The sequence below is a fragment of the Gossypium hirsutum genome, chromosome D04, assembly GCF_007990345.1.
Source record: "Gossypium hirsutum isolate 1008001.06 chromosome D04, Gossypium_hirsutum_v2.1, whole genome shotgun sequence".
Taxonomy (NCBI): domain Eukaryota; kingdom Viridiplantae; phylum Streptophyta; class Magnoliopsida; order Malvales; family Malvaceae; genus Gossypium; species Gossypium hirsutum.
In genome coordinates, this window is record NC_053440.1 from 19,243,997 (window position 1) to 19,259,328 (window position 15,332).

Sequence of the window (15,332 nt, forward strand, 5' to 3'; positions counted from 1 at the left end):
CTGGTTAGGATCGCTCAGCTAATTCAGGTGCGTTTCAATCACGTATGAACGAAATACAGACTTGATTTTAATTGAAAACATGATCGATTGAGGCACAAACATTATAAGCATGAATCACATAATTATTATTTAATCAAAATAATCATCTTAGCTTAAATAAAAGTTAAGCTATCAACAAGAAAATAGAACTCATAGCAAACATCTTTAAATTAAATTAAAGAAAATAAAGATTAAACCCAATCCAGAGTGGCTGTCACCTAAGACTCTGACTGACGAGGCTCCCTCTGTTCTTTGCGTTGCTCCTTTGCTGATGGTTCTCCAAGGTGGCCGACCAAGGGCTCTTTAAGAGGCTAATTTGCTAAAATCCTTATGCAAGGATGATGATAGGCGTGAGAGCTAAGAGAGTTGAGAGAGAGGATGAGAGATGAGAGGGATGATGGATGAGGGATGATGAATAAAGTGAGAAATGAGCACTTATTTATAGGTGAGGTAAGGCAGCTAGTTTGCTAAAATTAGGAGTGTCCATCCTTTGAAACCTCCTCCAAGAGTGGCCGGCCATGAATTGAGGAAATGTGGCGATTTTTCCTTGATTTTTGGACAATTTGAATGCCACAAGAACTCAGGACTAAGACTCGGTCTCCAGCAAATCTTCAGGTAAATCTCTGATTTCTTTAACTCTTCAAGGGCCTTATGTAATTAAACCAAAACTTGGTTTATAATCAGCCATGTGCAGCCAAAAATTGGGTTGACTTGGGCCCCACTTTAGACGGTTTTGCAATTAGAAGAAAACTTTTAGACCTGTCAAAAATAGTAGATTGTTTAGAGGACCAAATGAATTAATTTAACCACTTTAATTAATCAATTTACTTAATTAATTAAACCCAATTTTGTTAATGAAATATTTAAAATGAATTATTAGAATATAACATTATATTTTATTATTTAATTAATCATGCATGGCCCACTTCATAGCTTAAAAATATAATATGCTTAAATTAATATAAAATAAGCCATATTATGCATGAAAACTATAAAATAAAACATAAAATCACATTTTAATAATTTCTACGTCCTAATATCATATTTTGACATATTTCATTACTTTATTAAACAATTACTTGGTTTTAACAACAATTGTAACACCCCGAATTTTGGGCCTAGAAGAAATAGGTTTTGAACAAGGGAACAGTTAGGAGACTGCACATAAATATTTAGTTGTGCAAGGAAGTGACATAAATGAATGTCTGCTTCAGTGGTTAAGTGATTTAGGAGTGGTTGGAAGTGTCTGAGAAGTCAGGGGTTCAAGTCTTGGTTTCTGCAGAATTTTTAGTTTTGCTCTTCAATGAATCTGGACACTGGCATATAGGCCTTACAAATAATAGTGCTTGTTTTATGTCACAAAAGAGCTTGTGGTCCAGTGGCAAGGTGGCGTGGGGTGTAACTGTAAGGTCTGAGGTTCAAGTCCTAGGTTGTGCATTGGAGTATTTATATTGCTGCTGGAGCTGTGTAGGTAGTGGAGCTGAATTGAAACACAACTAAAGAGTGTTTGAATGGAATTTGAATGGAGTTGTTGGGGGAGTTGATGAGAAATTGGTGGAGTGATTCAAGGAGAGTGATTTTAGGAGAAAATTAAGGGAAGTGAGGGAGAGGGGAGTGGTGCCGAAAATGGACTTGTTACTCAGAAAAATTCGACTAGTGGGCATTTCATGCCGGTTTTGTGTTGCTTTCCTCTCTCTACTTGTAGGTGCCGATTTTTGCTAAGATTTGGGGTACCTCTCAGGTTCGTTTTCTTTTGACTACTATTCTCCTTTTTACCTATTTTCTTTTTGGCTGAATATACTCTCCTCCCTCACCTTTTCTTTTTTTCTTTCTTTTCGGTTTCTCTCCTCTTTGATTGTGGAATACACCTTTCTCCTCCTACTGTTCTTTTGAACCTATCCTCTCTACCGTTTCTTGTTCTGTTGAACTACTACCGATTTACTCTTCTGATTTTTCCCTACTTTCATATTTTCCTTTTTTTAGAGGGTCGACCGTATGTCTTGCTTTTCGTAGTTTGTTTCTCTCTCGTGTTTTGGTAAGGGTAATAGTATAGAGTTACTTTATTATCTGTTGATTAAGTGCTTACCAGTTTCGGTTGGTGCTTAGGAACTTTTCAAAGGGTTGAAGGTTTGTGATTGCAATTGGATAGGCGAATTTCCCTTTTCACTCAATCAAAGGTTGTGGTTTCCAAGGTGTGGGAGATTTCTCGGCAAATAGAATCCAGGTGTGTAATAATACCCCCTTATCCGCAAATCGGCAAAAGCCAAAAAGCCGAAAATGACGCGTTCGAGGCCATATGAGCGTACGAATGCTCGTATGGTAAACCGAGTCCACGAAACATGGTGTTGGACTGTAGAGGCCTCCATGAGCGTTTTCATGGGCTTAGACCGTAATGGGCCACGTTGGGCCAAAATGGGTCGTGTGGGTTCAATGGGCTCGTGGGCCCCACACAGATGAAATCTACGATTTGTGGTAAATACTCGACTAGGCTATGTAGATCTCATAGCCGTGGCGAAATTGAGCTAAGCGGGTCGCACGAGCGTGTGGGCCCACTTGGACTGAGTAATGGGCCTTGGGCCTATTTACACTGTTATGACGAAAATACCTTCATAGGATAAAATAACCAAAATACCCCATAGGGTAAAATGACCGAAATACCCCCATAAGGTAAAATGATCGAAATACCCCATAGGGTAAAATAACAAAAATACCCCCATCGGGTAAAAGACCAAAATATCCCAGTAGAGTAAAATGAACGAAATACCCTTATAGGGTAAAATGACCGAAATGCCCTTATAGGGTAAAATAACCGAAATACCCTCATAGGGTAAAATGACCAAAATAACCCAATAGGGTAAAATGACTAAAATACCCCCACAGGGTAAAAAGACCAAAATACCCTCAAAATGTAAAATGATCGAAATACCCCTGAAGGGTCAAATGACCGTAATACCCTCGAAGGGTAAAATGACCAAAATGCCCCCGAAGGGTGAAATGATCGGAATACCCCTGAAGGGTGAAATGATCAAAATACCCCCGAAGGGTCAAATGATCTAAATACCCCCTAGGGTAAAATGGCTGTTATACCCCTAGGAGATGAAATGACTGATATGGCCTTACGTTATGTATAACTAATTTGCTATGTGATATGTATGACTATAAATGAGTGTGACATTCTGCATACACGTATAATTTATGACATGACATGCTGTGGGGTTGGGATACTGTTATGGAGGAAGTATACTGTTATTGGCAGCTTTGCAGCGATACTGTTACTGGCAGCTTTGCTGCCATATTAGTGTGTTGGCTGGATGGGTCGATTTTATCCCCAAATGGTGTGTTGGTGGTACGGAGTGGTGTGTTGGTTGGATTGGGATAGGATCGGATGGGTTACATTATTGCACTGTACTGGTTACTGTATTGGGCTAAGGCCCACACTATTACTATATTGGGCCAAGGCCCACAGTATTACTGTATTGGGCTAAGGCCTACACTATTACTGTATTGGGCTAATGCCACACTGTACTGTTACTAAATAGGGCTCAGGCCCAGACTGTTACTGCATGTTGTATGCTGATTGTTTAGTAGGGGATTACACACTGAGTTTCATAAGCTTACCCTCTCCTTTTAACTCTGCAGATAATCCTCAGTCGTAGGCGATTCAGTGCTGCGAGGGACTTGGAGGTGGCCACACAACTGCTGCTGCTCACACTTGCTTTTATTTTAATTTAAATTATAAGTTGGGTTTTGTTTTTGTAATAAGGCCTTTAATTTGGTTAAAGTTTTTAATTGGGATTTTGCTTACATATTTTAAACTGCTAGTTTAGGAGATGACAAATTTTCAAAATAATTATTATTTTTAAATACACGAGATTTAAACAACAGAGTTTCAAAAGCTTCCGCAATTTTAGATCAACTTATTATATCAAAAGTAGACAACAAGGCAAACGTTTTGACTAGTTGATCTATCGATTAATGATAAAGGGGTTTATTTTAAACTTAGAAATAAATTTTTACCAACAAATTCAGTTTTTCGCTAAACACCTAAATGTGACACCGCCAGATTCGGCCTTAAAGTCTAGGCCGAGTTTGGGGTGTTACAATAATTTTAAGTAAAAAGGTGATGAATGATATAGGAAAAAATCCTATATATTTTTCTGTTTACACCCCTCCACTTTCTATTCTTTTAAAGATTCACCCCAAGCTAAATTTAGCAAGTTTGAAACATTCAAATTTGCCACATGTGTGGCCGACCAAGGGCGGCTATATGGCTGCTAATTTTTTTTCTATTTTTAGTATCCAATCCCACCTATAAATACCCCCTTCGCCTATTCCTTTCATCACTCCTTTCATTTCACATATCTTTCTCTCTTTCACTCTCTTTCTCTCTTCCAAACCTTCCTTTGTTTTCTATTTTTCCCTTCCATTCCCTAGCCAATTTCCCTCTTTGAAAAGAGCCCTTCAACCACCTTGGGTAGTATCCTTTAAGTGCTTGTAGAAGCCTCGGTTCAACAAGAACGAGCGGAGAAAACTAGTCAGGCTTCGGAGAAACACCAGATTTGATTCTAGTTTCCTATCCTTTAACTTTTATTGTTGTTGTTATGAATATGTCTACGAATATTTGTTATGTTTTTATCCTAAATTTAATTAACATGGATTAAATTTAATTTGTGTTAGGTTGATTGCATTTCGTGCACTTAAGTTATTAAAATCATATTTATGTTGTTATAGGTCTTGGTAATCTGTTTGATTAAGTAAAACCATGATTATGTTATACTTGCATTACAATTGTGAGGTAACTAATGAATTAATTATTAATTTTATTGAAATTGTAATTAATTGACACAATACTTAATGGGAGCATGTTTAATCTTCTGAGGTAGTTGAGGGTTAAATTGTTTCAATGTAGGTATATTAGCCTTGCATAACTTTCAAGATTATTATGATTAAATTATTTCAATGTAAGTATATATTGTTACCTCACTTAATCTTTTACTTGCTTATTAAAATTGATTAATTGTTTGAATTGGTATAATAATGTGTTCAAGAGATTGGTTAATTTTCTAAGTCTATATGTGCTGTAGTTAACAAATTACCAAGTTGCCATGAATTTATTCATAACAACATGAACATTGCTTTAGCAATATTAAGAAAAGAAATGTAATTGATCTAATAAAATTATGTCATACTGATTAAACTTGTTTTTCAGAAATCGTACTTTGAAATTTTTACCTTTTAATTTTTCTTAGTTAATTTACTTAGTTAAAATCTAGTTTGATTAAAACCTTTTTCAAACAAACGATTTTTCTTCACCAATGTGTTTTTAATTGCATTTCATAAATAATTCTTTGCATGGTCCTTGTGGGTACAGTAACTCAACATTTACTTGTCACTTTATTACTTACGATTGTGTACACTTGCACATTTCCATCATTCCAAGTTTTTGGCACCATTATCGGGGAACTATTTTAAAAGTCATTATTTGTGAAATTGTTATTTTGCATTTTGGTTTATTTTTCTTTTTCAATTTGAGCTTAATTAATTTTTCTGTGATTGTTTCAAGTGTTTATGGGTATTAATCAAATTATTGATTTACTCTCCATAAATCTTGAAATTGAAAAAACTTTTCGACAACGAAGAAGACCAACAACTCAAAGAAGGACAAAAGAGATGAACTATGAAAATCCAAATCAAGGAAATGGAGCAAACCCTGCTCAAAATCCTATCCTTATTACTGATGATAGGGATAGAGCTCTAAGATAGTATATCATGCTAGAGTTTCATGATCTTAATCTGGGTATTAGGAGACTCGAAATTAAGGTACAACAATTCAAGCTAAAGATGATCATGTTTTAGATACTTTAGACAGTGAGCCAATTCAGTGGAATGTCTACTGAAGATCTTCACCTTCACTTAAAACTGTTTATGGAGGTGAGTGATTCTTTCAAGTTAGCTGGAGTACCCGAAGATGCACTACAATTAAAGTTGTACTCATTGTCACCACATTCCATTACCACATGGCAAGATTTAGCAGAAAGATTCCTTATGAAATACTTCCCACCTAGCAAGAATGCTAAGTTAAGGAACGAGATCACTACTTTCCAACAGATGGATGATGAGTCCGTGTATGAGGCATGGGAAAGGTACAAATAATTACTACGGAAGTGCTCTCATCATGAAATCCCATATTGCATCCAACTTGAGACATTCTATAATGGTCTCAATGCTCACATGAGAATGGTGGTAGACGCTTCTACTAATGGAGCTCTCCTTTCTAAGTCTTATAATGAGGCTGATGAAATCATTGGGAGGATTGCCAGCAACAATTATCAATGGCTAGCCAATCGAGTAGAATCAGGAAGACGAGTCATTGGAGTACATGAAGTGGATGCTCTCACTCAACTAGGATCTCAAGTATCTTCAATTTCATCAATGCTTAAAAATATTACCACTATTGGGTTTAATAGTTTTACAGTACAACCACCCAATTAATTTGAAAATGTAGCCTATGTTTATTGTGGGGAAGAACATTTGTTCCAAGAATGTCCCTCAAACCCAAAATTCGTGTATTAAATGGGTAACCAGAACCAGAACCGAGGAAGGCTAGGACTGCAATTCAATTTTATAACTCATCTTGATGAAAGCACCCTAATTTCTCTTGGAGTAACCAAGGGGCTAAACTTAATAACACTTACGCCCAACCTAGACAGACCTAGCCACATGTATTTACCTAACAAGTTCAGAAATAACCTCAAGTTGAAACTTCCAACATCTTAAAAAACCTGTTGAATGCATACATAGAAAAAAATGATGCCTTAATCCAAAGCCAAGAAGCCACTTTGAAAGACTTGGAAAACCAAATGGGCCAACTTGCAACTGAATTTAAGAATCGACTATAAGGTACTTTGCCTAGTGATACGGAGAACCCAAGAAATTTGAGGAAGGAGCATTGTAAAGCACTGACATTGAGGAGTGAAAAGACATTAGAACCTAACACTGTCGAAGTTGAAAAGGAGCCAGTTGATGCTTAAGATTCAGTGGAAGTTCAACAAAGTGTTCGAACTCTAGCTTCACTAGAACCAGAATCTGTAAAACCAGTTAAGGTAATTTTCGAACCAGTCAATTCTGATAAACTAATAACTTTGTTAGATGCACAATTGCCACAGAAGATGGATCAATCAATTCCAGTAAAGAATCCTCTACCACCATACCCTTAAATACTTCAGAAGTAGAAATAGGAAGTCTAGTTCAAGAAGTTTCTAAACGTACTCAAGCAACTTCATATCAACATTCTGTTGGTAGAAACACTTGAACAAATGTCAAATTACATCAAATTTATGAAGGATATCCTGTCCAAGAAATTTTTAGGCTTGCATAATTTTGACTTAAAGGTCGGTAAACATTTAAATCTAAAATTCGGATAGTTTTACCATAGGTGGTAAATTGATGAAATGCCCTTAGGTTAAATTACCCAAGAAAAGTTTAAAATTGGCTCATAATTTGCTTTCGTGTTAATAAATAACTAAAATTTAGATAAGATTGAGGTTTTATAAGATTGAGGTGTGTCTTGGGTGGTTGTTAGATAAGGTTGGGGTTTTATAAGGTTTTATAAGGTTAAATTACCCAATGTAACGCTTCGAATTCAGATCGGTCTGTCCCGATCAGATTTGGGTGTCACATTTGCCGATATCAAAGCTATAGGTTTAAAATTGTAGACTAGCCTAGACTGGTTAGGCTGGTTGAATATTAATGATCTTGGATTATTATCTTTGCTTGCTTGTGATGATTAAAAATTTTCGTATTTTTGTCGATGCATGATCTTTGTGATATAAATTGTTCTTGGGGTAGGATTGGCAACACAATGACCTATAGGAATTGTACTTAGTTATATCTTAGATCTCTTACCGCTACTCACTCCTGGTACGTTTACGTTTTCTTTACTCTTATCTTTAGTATACGATAATCGTTATGCCTTCGCGTTGTGATCGGGGTAGTATGGATGACAATACGCCGTCGCGGGACGATGCTCAGATGGGTCGCATTGAGCATTTCATGTTTGAGATGGTAGGAGAACTACAGTATATCGCTTATACTAATACTACTCCGGCTCGTAAGGGTTTACCACTAGAGCGTTTACGAACTCTGAGTGATAAAAAGTTTCGTGGTATTAGGGGCAGTGATCCACATGTGCAGAGTATAGGCTAGAAGGTGTCGTTTGTATTCTCAATCAAATGGGTTGCTCTGATGAGGATAAGTTGGGTTGTGTCATGTCACTGCTGATGGATGAGGCTCACAGGTGGTGGATAACTATTGAGAGGGGTACTGAGCCAGATCGTTTGAATTGGGACTTCATCTTAGCATCATTCCGAAAGAAGTCTATGGGCGAGCAATATCTCGAGGATAGGAGATGGAAGTTTATGGATCTTGTTCAAGGTACTCTGTCGATAGAAGAGTACGAGGCTGAATTTGTTCAGTTGAACCAGTATGCTCCCAAGTTCGTATCCTCTAAGGTGAACCATTGTAGGAGGTTTAGGTTTAGGCTGAATCGTGAGATTCAACTCTACCTGGTTGCTTAGAATACCAACTCTACCTGGTTTAGGAGGTTTAGGTTTAGGCTGAATCGCGCGTTAGAGGAGACTTTGGGGGATGAGCCTAAAGCTTCTTCGTCTAGAGCTGTTAAAAGGTCGACTAAGGCTGCTACTATTTCTGTTCATAAGAGAGGTCATTTTGGTAGATTCAGACGATGTGTTGCTGGTGGTCGTGGTCAAGATAGGCAGACTGCAAGAGTTGAGGATGGTACTGCTAATCAGAGGCTGCTTCATGGCCAATTTGTGAACATTGTAGTCGACGTCATTGTGGTGAGTGCTGGAGGATGATGGGTGCTTGTCTGGTTTATGGTTCGATAGAGCACCATATGAATGACTGCTCGAGGAGAGCCATTATTGTGCACGATCACCATATTATTGCTGCTGCACCTGCTCCGGCTCGAGGGAGAGGCCATGGCAGAGGTGATGGTGGTAGAGGTGTTGGTAAATATGGAACTGCTCAAGGTGGTGATGGTGGTCTAGTCAGAATTTATGTAATGAGAGAGCCCCAAACTAGAGAGGCCACTAATGTTATCACAGGTACTTTCACGCTACACTGCTAGCTTTAGTTGATTTTGGTGCGAGGAGGTCATTTATCTTAAAAGACGTAGTTAGAGAGTTAGGGATTGCTGTAGAAACATCTAGATCCAGTACTACAATTAAGAGCCCTTTAGGTGATAGTGTAGTTGTGGATCGGGTATATCGTCTTTGTCCTCTGATGGTTCAGAGACATGTGTTTCTGATTGATCTTCATGAGTTGCTATTTTAGGGTTTTAATATTATTTTGGGTATGAATTGGTTGTTCGAGCATCGGGCTAAGGTGGATTGTGATGTGAAGTTGGTGACTCTGTGTGGTGCTGGCGGTTTAGAAGTTGTTGTTGTTGGTGAGAAGTTTGAGTTGTTGTCGAATGTGATTTCTTCGCTTCGTGCTGAGAAGTTGGTCTAGAAAGGTTGTGAAGCTTATCTAGCCTATATCTCGAATGCTGGTAGTAGGGAGATTAGGTTGGATGAGATTCATGTTGTCTGTGATTTTTCAGATGTATTTCCTAATGAGTTGTCTGGTATACCTCCGGATAGAGAAGTTGAGTTCGGTATTGAGCTTTATCCTGGTACTGCTCCAGTGTCTGTTGCACCCTACTGCATGGCACCTAAGGAACTGAAAAATTTGAAACATAGTTGCAAGAGTTGTTGGATCATGGGTTCATTTGTCCAAGTGTGTCTCCGTAGGGAGCACCATTGTTGTTCGTGAAGAAGAAAGATGGACTTTGAGGCTGTGCATCGATTATCGCAACTGAATAAGTTGACCATCAAGAATAAATATCTATTACTGATGATGGATGATCTATTTGACAAATTTCGAGGAGCTTTAATTTTCTCAAAAATTGGTCTGAGATCTGGGTATTATCAGTTGAAGGTTAAGGGTTTGGATGTGATGAAGACTGCTTTAGGACTCATTATGGCCATTATGAGTTTCTTGTCATGCCATTCGAGTTGACGAATACACCTGCCATATTTATGGGCATGATGAACCGAGTATTCCATTCCTACCTGGATCAGTTCATAGTGGTTTTCATATATGATATATTGGTGTATTCTCAATTAGAGGATGAGAACGATGAGTACTTTAGAGTGGTTCTGTAAGTTTTGCGAGAGAAGCAATTGTATTCTAAGCTAAATGTGAGTTTTGGCTTTGTGAGGTGGTTTTTTTGGGTCATGTCATTTCAGTTGAGGGTATTTGGGTTGATCTAAAGAAGGTTAAGGTGATTTTGGATTGGAAGTTGCCGAGGACTGTTTCTGAGGTCATAAGTTTCTTAGGGTTAGCTGGTTATTATCGTCGCTTTGTCGAGTGGTTTTTTAGCATTGCTACTCCTTTGACGAAGTTGCTTCAGAAGAACACTGCCTTTGAGTGGACTGATGAGAGGAAGAAGTATTTTAAGAAGCTGAAGTCAGTTTTGACTGAAGCACCTGTGTTGACACAGTCAGTATCCGATAAGGAATATATGGTCTATATTGATGCTTCTTATGCGGGACTGGGTAGTGTGCTGATGCAGGAGGGTAGGGTAGCTGCTTATGCGTCAAGGCAGTTAAGCCACATGAGTGTAACTATCTGTAGGGTGAGAGGTGTGTAATATACACCGATCACAAGAGTCTTAAGTATCTCCTAACCCAGAAGGAGTTGAACTTGAGACAGAGGTGTTGGATCGAGTTGCTGAAAGATTATGATTGTGTGATCGAGTACCATCCGAGGAAGGCAAACGTAGTTGCAGATCTTTAAGTTACAAGTCTCTGGTTGATTTGAGAGCTATGTTTGCAAGGTTGTCTATCTTGCACGTAATCGTTGAGATTGAGGAGCTGAGGAGCCGAGCAAGAGGGTTCCAAAGATCTAGGCTTGGTAGATACTTTATTTCGCATTTTAGAGACTATAGTCGGGCATTGTGGAACTCTTTCGATTTAGCTGATTTTGGTTGTAAATGGACTTTGGACATTTATTTTGGATGATTTTATAATAATTTTGAGGCATGTTTGAGTTTAATTATTGAATGATTTACGGTGTATTGTTGCTTTATAACAAAGCGATTGATAACACGGTGTGTGCAGTATGAAATTTTATACTAACAATTGTTTAATTGAAGCTTCCATGGAGTTGTTTACTAGAAACTATGGTACGCCACTTGTTTGATTTATTCGGTGTTTGTTATTCATGAAATTGATTTCCTAATTCTATTTAATCAAGGCTTGATTAATGTCCATAAATTCAATTAAAGGTGTATGTATATACATGTTAATTAATCCTAGTTAAATCAAGTTTAATTAGTCATTAAAAAATGCAAAATTGAGTTTTAAATCTAGTTTTTCACAAAAATAGATGTAGTGGTTTCCACACGGGCATGTGAGGGGTTGCACAAGGGCTTGTCGGTATGTGACACGGGCGTGCGGAAACTGGAACTATCACAAACAGGTGTGTGGGATTTCCACACAGGTGTGTACGATCTACCAAAATGTTTTTCACGACACGAACACGGTCTTTAATGACACACGGTCTGGGAGACACGGCCATGTAGGTTTTTGGGGCTTTGAATTTTTATCTTTTTAAATTGGTATTCTAATTTGTTTAAGTTACGATTTAGTTCCAACTATTGACTAGTTTAATTAGAGCCCTAGATGATAAGGAAAATTAGTAATAATTTAGGATTAGTCTCGTAATGGGTAAAATTCGATAGAAACGCACTTAATTTGTAATTTGAAATAGGTCTTGATAGTTTGTTTTTATTATAATTTAGTCGCTGATAGTAAAAATTGAATTAGACATAACAAACGAACTCTGTTTAAGTTGAAATTTTTAGGCTTGCATAATTTTGACTAAAAGAAGGTCAGTAAACATTTAGATCTAAAATCATGATAGTTTTACCATGGGTGGTAAAATGATAAAAATGCCCTTAGGTTAAATTACCCAAGAAAAGTTTAAAATTGGCTCATAATTGCTTCCGCATTAATAAATAACTAAAATTTAGATAAAATTGAGGTATTATAAGGTCAGGGTGTGTCTTTGGTGGTCGTTAGCCGAAGAGTCACTTAGGTGGCTAATGTAACACTTCGAATTTATGTCGGTCCGTCCTGGTCATATCTAGGGTGTCACATGCATCCACCTAAAGCCACCGAAACTTCAAGCTTTTGAAAATGGATGTTTCGGCCATCCAAGAAGAAAAATGAAGGAAATGTTGGTGAATTTTCATTATGTTTTAAGTTAATTTCCACTTATTTATGAAATTGCCATTATCTACGTTTTCTTTCAATTTTTTTCCTTTAATTTTCACTCCAATACCGTCCGCTATCAAACAATAAGGTCTAATTGCCTTATTGGAACTCCCACATTTATTAATTAAGGTATTAAATAATCTAAATGCAATAATTAATAAGTTTTGCGCCTTTTACAATTTTATCCTTTTACCCTAATGAAATATCTAAATGTTAAAATTTTTTAACCAAATTTTAATACAAGTCTAATGACTCCGTAAATATTCTATAACTAATATTTACGAGTTGATATGATGGAATTTGTTGTCCCCAAACCACTATTTTGTCACCACTAAAAATCAGGCTATTCCCCTTTAGGAAATTTTGACCTCGAAATTGTTACTTGAGAATGGGTTCGGATACTGTAGTTTCATCGACTCCTTAGTTTCCCAAGTAGCTTCTTCAGTACCATGTCGATGCCACAAGACTTTTACTAACGTTACTCGTTTATTCCTAAGTTATTTGACTTCTTAAGCTAAAATTTTCGCTGATACTTCAAAATACGTCAAATCTAACTATAATTCAATCTCACTATGAGGAATCACGTGTGAAGGATCAGATTTTTATCGTCTTAGCATTGAAACGTGGAACACATTATTAATTTTCTCGAGTTTAGGAGGTAAAGCTAATATGTAACCTACTAGATCGATTCTTTCGGTAATCTCGTACAGTCCGATAAATCTCACACTCAACTTTCCTTTTCTGCCAAAACATAGCGCTTTCTTCCATGAATAAACTTTTAGAAACACTCAATCACCAATAACAAAATCTATATATTTTCTTTTCAAATTCATGTATGATTTCTGAGGATCTGATGTAGCTCTCAAACAATCTCGAATAATTCGAACCTTTCTTTAACTTCTCGAATCAAATCAATTCTCATCATTTTGTATTTGATCAATTCAAACCAATACAACGATGTATTACACTTTCTTCCGTAAAGAGCTTCAAACGGTGTCATTTTTATACTGGACTGATAACTGCTATTATAAGTGAATTCAGCTAACGGTAGATATGTTTCCCAGCTACCTTCAAACTTGAGTACAGAACATCGTAGCATGTCTTCCAGAATTTGTATTACCCGTTCTGATTGCCCGTCCGTTTGAGGATGAAACACTATACTGAAATTGAGTTTAGTGGCTAAAGCCTCATGAAGTTTACTCCAAAATCTCGATGTAAACCTTTGATCAGAATAAAAAATAATAGATGTCGAAACTTTGTGTAATCTTACAATTTCTAACACGTATAATTCTGCTAGCCTCATAAGTGAGTAATTTATTCTGACTGGAATAATGTGGATCGACTTAGTCAATCTGTCAACAATCACCCAAATGAACTCTTTCTTTTTCAAAGTTATAGGCAACCCAGATACAAAATCCATCTTGTCTAGCTCTCACTTCCACTCAGGAGTCATAACATGCTATAATAATCCCAACGGCACCTGATGCTCTACTTTCACTTGCTAACAAATCAAACATTTAGCTACGAATTGACAAATCTCACGTTTCATACTCGACCACTAGTACATCTGTTTCAAATCACAATACATCTTCATGCTACCCGGATGAATGAAATATGTACTATTGTGAGCCTCTGATACAATATCACATTTAAAATTTAAATTATTTGGAATACAAATTCTATCGTGGTAATACAATGTACCATTGTCACCACTACTGTATTTAGTAGTCAAATTATCCTGAACCAAGTTTCATTTCATTATCAACTTCGATTCATCATTCTATAACTCCCGAATTCATTGTAGAAACAAGGGTTTAGTCTTTAATTCCACCCAAACAAAACCATCAGCATTCAGAACTAAATGAGCGTTCAACAGTTGAAGTGCAAACAATGATGACTTTCAACTGAGTGCATCCGTAACCACGTTAGCCTTTCCCAGATGATAATCAATAACCAAATCATAATCTTTCAGTAACTTTAACCAACATTGCTATCTTAGATTCAGTTCCTTCTAGGTCGTTAGATATTTTAAGCTTTTGTTATCAAGATACATGTGACATTTCTCGCAGTATAAATAATGCCTCCATATCTTCAAAGCGAAGGCAATCGCGACCAGCTCAAGATCGTTAGTAGGATAATTTCTTTCATATGGCTTTAACTGTTGAGAAGCATAAGCTATTACTTTCCCTGACTGCATTAACACTCAACTAGAACCATTAAGAGATGCATCACTGTAAACAACATATGCCTTCCTAAATTCAGGCTGAGTTAAGACTGGAGCTTTTGTTAACATGTTTTTCAGTTGACCAAAACTCTTTTGACACTTATCATACCAAACAAATTCAATGTTTTTCTGTAGCAACCTAGTCATAGGTGCAGTAGTCATTAAGAAGTTTTTAATGAATCACTGATAGTATCCAACTAATCCCAACAAACCTCGAATGTTAGCAACATTCTTCAAAATTTTCCAATCAACAATCATAGATAGTTTAATTGGATCAACCATATTCATTAAACTCAACAGGCAAATTCTTTTTGTCTACTAATGTGGTGCCAAAACTACATTTGTAATACAATCGATCCCATCTACCTTAACGCAAATAAATTCACCATTCAGACATTTGAAACTAACTTGTTTCCTTCGGCAACAACATCAAACCAGTGGGAACCAATCAATGTCCAGAATAAGATCAAAATCATCAAAAGGATCAAACCAGTGGGAAAATCGTAACCCCTAACTTTTAGTGGACACAATTTACATATTTGATTAACTAAAACACATTGACCTAGTGGATTTGTTACTTTGAAAGTATATTCAATGAACTCAACAGGCAAATTCTTTTTGTCTACTAATGTGGTGCTGAAACTACATTTGTAATAAAATCAGCCCCATTTGCCCTAACACAAATAAATTCACCATCCAAACGTTTCAAACTAACTTGTTTCAAACTA

The 15,332-nt window shown here is 36.8% G+C and overlaps 1 non-coding gene across 1 annotated transcript; it reads right to left on the reverse strand.

The window, feature by feature from the left end:
• Positions 1-6,114: 6,114 nt before the first annotated feature.
• Positions 6,115-6,221, reverse strand: LOC121216480 (small nucleolar RNA R71). Its single transcript, XR_005912662.1, has one exon. It is a non-coding gene; the product is annotated as a small nucleolar RNA R71 (small nucleolar RNA).
• Between the last annotated feature and the right edge of the window lie 9,111 nt (positions 6,222-15,332).